Source organism: Carex rostrata, chromosome 12, assembly GCF_964058835.1.
Source record: "Carex rostrata chromosome 12, lpCarRost1.2, whole genome shotgun sequence".
NCBI lineage: Eukaryota > Viridiplantae > Streptophyta > Magnoliopsida > Poales > Cyperaceae > Carex > Carex rostrata.
In genome coordinates this window covers 8,202,169-8,211,717 of record NC_135929.1, presented here as the reverse complement: position 1 = coordinate 8,211,717, position 9,549 = coordinate 8,202,169, and positions in this window count along the sequence as shown.

The window sequence follows — 9,549 nt, the reverse complement described above, 5'->3', positions numbered from 1 at the left end:
GTAGTATGTTCATCCTTAACGAACATATAAAATCCTTGCAATAAATCATCATGGCCATGAAAAAGATTAGCCAGTTTGTATTTGACATCATGCATATTGATTCTACAAATTACAAAGCATTACGTTAAAGAGTCCGTTGAACAAATTAAATAGTAAATTATAAAATATAAAATTAAAGCGAGAAACTAATTAGAAACATAAACGTACTTAGAGGTCGCGAAATCCATGAAAATATCACAGAATTTTGTATATAAATCCGGTGTTTGGCTATAAAATGCCTTTGATCTGACCTTTGCCACGTACTCCGTCACATCTTCAAAAGTATGAATGCCTCTCCTCCAATTTTTATTGATAAACCTTTTATTTGAGAAATATAATTACAAATTTCTACCCAAAGAACATGAGATAATTGAACACCAATAAAAAAGTTAGTACAAACAGGAAATAATTAATGGGAAAAATTTACCGATCATATTGATTGGGGGCCATGACAAGTCCGCACAATTTCAAAAGCAAATTCCAAAGTAAGGTTGAATGCGGCGAAATTGAGAGAGAGAGAGAGAGAGAGAGAAAAACAGCTTTTCAAGCGATAGAAAACAATAGGGAGAGAGATCAAGAAGAGAAAATAAATTGCCAAAGGGAGATATTAAGCTACTTTATATAACCGCATACGTTCTGATTACTAAATTTGAATCATTAAATCTGAATTCTGTAGAGAGGCGTACATATAATTGCAATATATATCCATCCTCTATAATTAAAGATTAAATAAATTTAATATGTTGATTGTTTTTTTTATTTGTTTTGATTCTTTTGTGTCTAAAATTAGTTTTTCTCTAATTTGAAAAATGTTATATACTAATATAGGATGAGACATATTTGTTGTTCCAAACTATTTCTGGTTTGTTGATTTAAAACAACAACATATAAACTCCTTTTTAAAGTTCAGCTAGCCAACCAAATTGAAAATTAGCCAATCAAAGAATAAGAATTAATCCCTTCAGATGAAACGTGTGCAAAATGCAAAATCAAATTAGAAAGCCTTTAATTATTTCTAATATAATTGGATACACAATATTTTACCAATCATATCTTTAGCTACCTTAAAAAAATATATTCCAACCAAGTATAGAAAAATAAATAAAAATAATTAAGGTTCCCTGAATATTTGTGTGGGAATTAAATCAATCATCAAATTTAATTCTACTGATAAGAGCTTAAAAAAATAATTATAATAACTCTTGCGCAATTCCTCATTTTCTTGCTGTCCAATCACCATATTCCTTTCTTCATTTGTCTATAAGATCGGCTCTCTATTCATCATCTTTTGTACTCCTCAAATATGCAAATAAATTAATAACTTGCGTACAATCTCGTATAATATATTTTTATACATATGAGAACCAATATAGTTCTAGTGATAAAGACAATATTTTGTGTAGGAAGTCGCATGCACGCTCGAAATTCAGATAAAAAAAATTCTTATAGATATTAAATAGTTAGGTGCTTCACATCTAAACCTTTACACACACGAGTGCCACATAAAATTAATTGAAAATAAAAAATAAAGAAAGCTCTTTGCTTGAACGAAACAAAATTAATTGCCTAACAAAAACTCAGAAACCCAGATAACAGAGGTTCTCGATCGATAGTCACACATGGACGGATCCTATTAGAATTAACGAAGTGACATGCATTTTCAAAATTTAGAACCGGCCAGCCACTGGTACTTTTTTTATTTAGAAGGATTTGAATTTCCAATTATTATTAGAATGGCTTTTGTCAAAAAGAAAGGCTGCCTGATTAGCTTAACAGGTGAAGAGTCCATCACAATAAGAATGAGACACTTTTTGCGAGGATAAAAAAATGACCTTTTGCGACGGACTACTCTCATTATTCAGTTTTTTCTTTTTGCGACGGACTACCGTCATAAATGCGTTTTTTTTCCTCGCAAAAAGTGTCTACTTTGTTGTAGTGCATATTTCTTGTTATGTACGCAAACGGATGGCATTCCATAGACTATGTAGACTTGCTACACCATACGTACATTGCATATATAGTTGTTGTTGCTGTGTGCAAACAAAAAAAAAAAAGTTCAAACGTCTCCTGATCCTTGAAAGAACGTTCGATCCATTGAAACTAAGCCTAAACCCCATTTCCATAGAACAGTACTGTAAAACTATAAATATATATAAACACATCCGACCACTGATCCTTGAAAGTTGGAACCAAATTAATTATTTGCTAATTATTTTCTAATTAAACTAGTACTAGTTAATACCCCCATCAAAGGTGCAAATTTGCTCTTGCATGAACAACAGAGTAGACACTTTTCGCGAGGAAAAAACGCATTCATGACGGTACTCCCTCGCGAAAAGTACCGTCGCGAAAAGAAAAAGTTCACGAAAAGTCATTTTTTTATTCTTGCGAAAAGTGTTTCATTCTCGCACTGCACATGTGTATGATAACTGAAAACTGTGGTGGCTCCTGCTAATACAAGATAACATAAGGATGCTTCAATGAACTAAATTATAGTTTAGGATAAGTTTTTAAGAAGCCGAATGTACAAATCTCTTCAAAAATACAAACCAAATTTTTAAATTTTTAGTCCATCAATGGAAGCTCAATTCTGTATTGTTCTTTGTTACCTGTCAATCGTTTCATAAATATAAAAAAAAAAAGGTTACCATCCCAAGAAAACCCTGCATGAAATTGAATTTTTCTTCCTACCTATACCATCCAATTTTTTTATTTTTAGAAATATATCAAATATTTTGTTAGAAAGAAGATTGATGGAATAAAAAATACGATCTCATAAAGAAAGTGAATTATTAATTCAGTTCCTTTAAACATATCTAAGAATTGTAGGCCTTCAAGTTTGATCACAAATAATCTAAAATTTAAAGGATTATATATTTCAGATCTCATGTCTCATATTTTTTATTTCTGTTTTTAAAGTTCAAACCATTTATCCAAATTACCTCTCAGAATGATCTTCATATTAAAATATACATGTTTGCCAAATTTATATTTTTTGAAAATCTTTCACTATCTTTTTAGAAGGAGGGTCCAAAAACAGTGATTTTGTATGCATCTAAGATTATCGAGGAAATCATATTTCCTTTCCCTTTCCCTTCCCTTCCCTTCCCTTCCCTCCCCCACCCCTCTCTCTATTTTCATGTTATTCTCATTTTTATTTAATTTAATAATACAATTGTTAGTGTTAATTTTAGGTATATTTTTTATTGTAAACGGGGTTAAAATAAGTGCTCAAATAATTTTAACAGAGAAATTAATTATATACAAATTTTCTATGGCACAACACAATTCTAGTATGTACAAACACGTTTGCTACCTTCAAAATCCTGAAATCTTTTAAAGAGATGAGGGAGAAAAGTTAAAAAGCCAAATTAATTCTAACACATAATTTTTTAGTGGACCAACTTACTCCTAGCAAATCTGATAGTTGATAATATTTGTAGGGGAATGGCTAGTAGTAAGGGCAAAATTCCCCTACAAATATATGCTAATGCTTAGTAGATGAATGTTTTTTTTTTCCCTTATTCAGCCGTAAGTTATCTATTTTGATCTCACTAAAACATCAATAAAACTAAAAGGTGTAGATTGGTTTTTTTTAGCAAAAAAAAAAAAAAAAAAACCAAAAATATATTTAAGTTTAGAGGCCCAAAAAATATATGTATTTTGGTAATGTAAATATCTTTTTGTTATAATTGTAGTTAAAACTTCTCATCCTTATCTCGATCAATTCAAATTCCCCAACTTGATTGGAAATCAATTCCCTTTTCCATCAGAGAATACAATACAATACAACCCCACGGGAAAAGGAAAAAGAAAGAAGAGACAACTAAACAAAATTGAAAAATGAAAGAAGCTAGCAGATACTGTACAAAAAAATTAACTTCATTTTATCTAATTAACTAATAAAAATAATATAATTAATTTTTATTTGAGTCAAAATCTAATACTGTAATTTTATTATTACAAATTGTATTTTTGGTCTTTTGCCAATGTAATCCCGTATATTCTGCGTATATATATACAGAAATTTTTGTTTCTACTATTTTCTAAAAAAAAATAAAACATAAAACACCCCAATTTCTGGAGAATTCGATTTTTACCACGGTCACAGAATACCGGTACAGATCGAGCCAAAGACTGAGGTCTGCACTATGCCAATGCGGCCCCGGACGACAGAGGTCCGCATCGGTGTTCTGCGGCCCCAATATTTTTCTTTTTCTTTTTTTCTTTTTTTATTTTATTTGTCTAAAGACACATTATGTTGTTCCTTGGAATTTGCATCCTCTGAGATTTGTCAAAAAAGTTTGTCTCCCAAAGTTGAATTTCAAAGTTGAAATCGGGGTAAGAAAAAAAAAGGAAAAGGTTGGACCGCAATACACCGGTGCGGACTCTTTTTTAGGGCCGTATTGGCATAGTGCGGATCCCAATATTTAGAGCCGCACCGGTGTTCTGCGGCCGTGGTAGAAGTCGAATTCCTCATAAAAGAGAGTCTATATATTGGTTTGTTTTTTTTTTTTGGAAAAATGCTAGAAATAAAAATTTGGAAATTGAACAACCAAATGAGTATGAATGATAGAATGTTTGATTCCTAGAAGCTCATCTTCTAAACAATCAAACAAATATTGCATTCATGTAACTGAACATTACAACCAAACAACTCAATTAAATAACCAAAACAACCTAAAGAACCGATAACCTAGACTTGATTAGTGACTAGATCTCTTAATATACTATCATTGTGGGTCGATACCCCAATCTATACTATACAATAGGTTCATGCGCTTATCAATCGATTGTAGAGTAGACAATTAGAGTTATAAATATTATTAGCCATGATTTTGAGCCATCAAAATGCCAAGTATATATGTTTAAATGATTTGTACTTTTTATATGAAAAATAATTATAATCTATTATTTATCATCCCTGCTGACCTCCATGTAGTGGAGAAAGGGATAAATACTAATAGTCCTAGAAAAAAGAATATTACATTTTTATTTGAATTGGGGGTTGAAATTTTAGGGTTTTGACCGAAACCATAATTCTCTATATGAATTAGCGATTATAATTTGAGATGCATAACTGAAGTTGTAGAAAAGATTGTGATAAGTATTTAAAGAAGCATATCGATGTTATATTGTGATAATGTTATCAGTGAACTGTTTATTATTAATAAAAGTACAGAGATTAGGACAAAATTAAAGTGACTAGTCATCCGTTTTGATTACTAATCTTAAGTAATGGAAGGTGTATTTTTTTTTCTCTTTGACTGACTAACAAAGAATTAAGTAAATAATAATCTTGTAATTACGACACTAGATATATGATTTGGAATATAATTTTATTTCCTCTCTTTAAAAAACTTGATGTTTTTTTTTTTTAGTTACAATAATTTACAACTGGAGTATGCTAACTGAGAATGATTAAGGTATCGTTTTGAAAATTGTTGTTACAGAGGTTGAAATTCAATATTAATTTATTTCTTTTTGGTATGTTTCGCTGCTGCAATGTGATATGTTGGATTTCCTTGTTATCAGCTTATGATACAGTGCATGCTGATGCTGTAGTTATGCTCTTTTTCATAATTTAGGTGTGAGAATTAGACTCAGTCCATTTAAGATAGAACCAGCTAATGAAATTTGTTAATTGGTAAATTTTACTGTTAGAACTCCTCTTGATAATTTGGGAGAAAATTATTTTCAGTTCAAATAATTGCTAGCTGATAGATGTTAAAGTGTAACTTTGGCCTAAAAGGATCATTCACTGCACTATGGGTAACGGTATTAACAGATCAGTTTTTAATAAACCTTATACCGAATCAGCAGCAATACCAGAAGCAGAAGACAAGATTGCAGCTCAGTCAAAGACAGTTAGCACATATTAATTGTTAGACAAGTTGTTAGCTGTAACTAAGTTTGTGAATGATTGTTAGGAGGTTAGAACTCCAGTCAGAGAGAGTCTAACCATGATTAGCTGCTGTAATCATTTTCACTGTCTGAACTATTGGCATTAGCGTGTATTTTCAAGCTTATTTCAATTTCCAGACTCAAAGCATCACTTCAAATAAAATAATTAAGATTCATAAAGTTGGAAAACAACTACAGAAGATGAGAAAAAGAAAAGAAACAAACTAATTAAAGTGAAATTATTTAGTCTTAATTAATTGCAACCTGCGAAATATATAAGAGATAAGGCGACCTTACATTTTATTCTTCATCATTTTTTTAATTGCAGCTATATTGCACAGAACACAAACTAGAGGTAAAAAAAATTATAAATTATTTTAAAACAATTTATTTATTTTTTTAACCGCTTGACGTTCTAATAAATTAATTCAAAAATTGATAGAATTTTAATGCAAACAAATCACTCAAGAAGTCTAGATTGATTAATTTTAACAATTTAAATTCATTATTTGAAAATAATTCAATAAAAATTAGAGTTAAACTCATCAAAGTACTTAGTGAGCTTATAAACACCCTAACTTAATTTACTCTTTATAATATATCTTCACAAAGATAAAGAATTAAAAAAGCCCAAAATTAATCGCTTAACAGAAACTCAGAAACCCAGGGTTAAATTGCTCAATGTGGCTCCCATCCATTAATTGAACCAAAACCCCGTTTTCATAGAACATTATAAATATAAACCTATCCGACCACTGGTCATTGAACCAAAAGAACATTCTCCTCATTCTAGTAGTTATAACCATGGATGCACGAATTACCGAGTTGAATGCTGCCCTTGAGCATTGCCTAGCTGTTTTTGAAGCCATGGAGGCCGAGTATAATGCTACCCTCCAAGACGGAGATGTCGTGGGCCCCAACTTGGCCTTGGCTGTTTCAAGGCTCCGTCAGACCTATCAACAGTATGAGGTGCTGGGATCAAGGTTGGGTTACTTTATATTCATGAGGGAAGTATTGCTGGTCACAAACTTCGTTCCATTGAATGAGGAGAATGAGCCTGCTGACCCTGCGGCTGCCGGCCCGGTTGTGGCTGCAAATGATATTGTGCCAGAAGAACACGACGCTGTGCCTGTCAGCTCGGTTGTGGCCGAACACGATGCGACAGAGGAGCATGACCAAGCTGCACCTGAAGGGACAGAACATAATGACACGACCACACCTCAGTCGGAGACAGAAGATAATAACACAGCTGCATCGGTGGTGTCCGTGGAGGACAACTGGCATCAGAATGCCCTTGATCCAAACAACCATTCGTAAAAATCTCCTTCAAGTCGATCTGGTGGTGCAAGAAAGTTCAGAATAATATGGTTCTGTTTTTACATTTGTTGATTGTTCTTTGTTCTTTTTTCTTGGGTTTTCTTGTTATGTTGGATATTATGATGATGATGGTTCTGTGTTTACACATCTTGATTGTTCTTTGTTCCATTTTTCTTGGGTTCTTTTGTTATGTGCGATAAGCAATGGTGACATACTGAGAAGAAGATATTTTGTTTTGAATTTCTTTTTGGGAATATGCTCGTTGAGTTGATATTATATATGACATTTTCTTGAGTCTTGATTTCCTGCTTGTTTTCAACTATGGAATGGGCTTTAGCACATTATCTCTGAATTTGCGACTTGCAACAAGGAAACAAAATAAATACGGTTTAATTTGCTCCTTTTACTTATTACCATCTTGTAGTCAATTAGTTCTTAATTAGTACAGTGACAGTCTTATGTTATTTTAGTGTAATATAATGCTATTTCTGTCTTCTTTTCCTCCATGAACTAAGTTACTAATTAAACCCTTCCGCAATCAATATCTCCAACTGTCGCTCTCTTAAGAATATCATCAAGCACCTCTCGTGCATCATCAAGTTATGGCATTTTTGTACAAATGACTTATACAAGACTTGCATGCATGTTGCATAGTAATTAATTAGTATACTTAGATGCCAGTTCTAATATAATTGGCCTTTTCGTATAATCGCTCGTCCAATAGATACTATATTATCTCGTTCTCGTATATATAATTGCCAACTAAATGGTTGTGTAGTTGTGTTTTTTTAAGTAGAAAAGGATGTTTTTCATGCAGTCCAATTTGAATGAATTTCTAAAAATGCAATCATTGGTACACTGAGTTTTGCCAACAATGTAAAAAATATTGCCTGGAGTTAATAATTTAATATCGCAGATTATCATACAACAAAGGAACAGCCATTACTAACTGGTAATTAACTGTTCTAAGAAAATCATAAGAGAAATATAATTAAGCTCGGGATATGCATGGTTCATAATTAATATGTATATGGTAATTGCCTAATTGGTAAATACGTACCCATAGCAATTTATAAAAGAAGTGCTAATATAATACTACGGATAACAATTAATTAATGTTGAGCAGGTAAATAAGCTCAAGAACATAGTTTATACAAAGAAGGAAACATATATTAATATTGAAGCCATTTTATGAACTTTCAGATTTTACTTATCGGTTTCAGATAGGCTTTATGGTATATATGCATCTTACAAGATAAAACAATTGCATGAAGGATTTAGGGTTTCCATTAAAACCTCAACAACCCAAACCAAATAACATAAGTTCCTTAAACTAATCCCCTTTTTAAAATCAGTATTCAACATTAATTAAAAGTCGTTATTCATACATATGCACACTTTACTTCTATTAAATTCATATAAAATCATAGTTTTATATAATAGTTTCAGGAGACATACCGTTAAGAATTAATTAAATAAAACATGATACTTGAACACAGTTGGCTTACCTGTAAAGTAAGTACAAGCAATCATTTACATTTACATGCATGATATATAATTTATATGATAGTCAATATATATGTGTGTTTTCCACTAATATGTTTCTTTCTTTAAATAATATTCAAAGAACTAGTTAAATATTATTCATCACAACACAACTATGAGTAACTTTCTTAACTAAAGAGAGCAAGCAGCTCACTCATTTGACGTTCAATTGTGTTGGTGCAGGGTGATTTTGCCACGTGCACATGAAATACGTGAGAAAGAGGAGAGAGGTTGATAGAGAAATTAATTATCAGCAGGTTAAGAGAGTCTCACGTGAATGACAAGGAGGTCTCCTTGTTCAAATTGTATATATTTTAGTTTTCAATTTTTTTTTTAATTTTGTTAATTTTGTATTTTCACATAATTTACTTTTAAAATTTCAAACTTTGAAAATTAATCCAAAAATACTTGGAAGATTACATTAGCGAATAATTAATTTACATGTCTGTCTCTCATATCACTTATAATTTTTAAATATTTGTTTCTTAATATTTTATAAATTTAATAAGTATCATTATCGCTATTATCCCAAGACAGAACTTTGCTTACTTGTTGGACTCGGTGCTAAATAATAATGACCGGGAGTTTTATATTGTTCATGTATTACAGCAGTAAGCAAAATACATATAATTTAAAATGCAAAATATTTCTCTTTGTCTACTTCTAGCCTTCTAGGTATGTATCATATACTGACCTTAATAATTATAGAACTTTTAAGTCATACATCTTTCAGGGAGGTCGGCA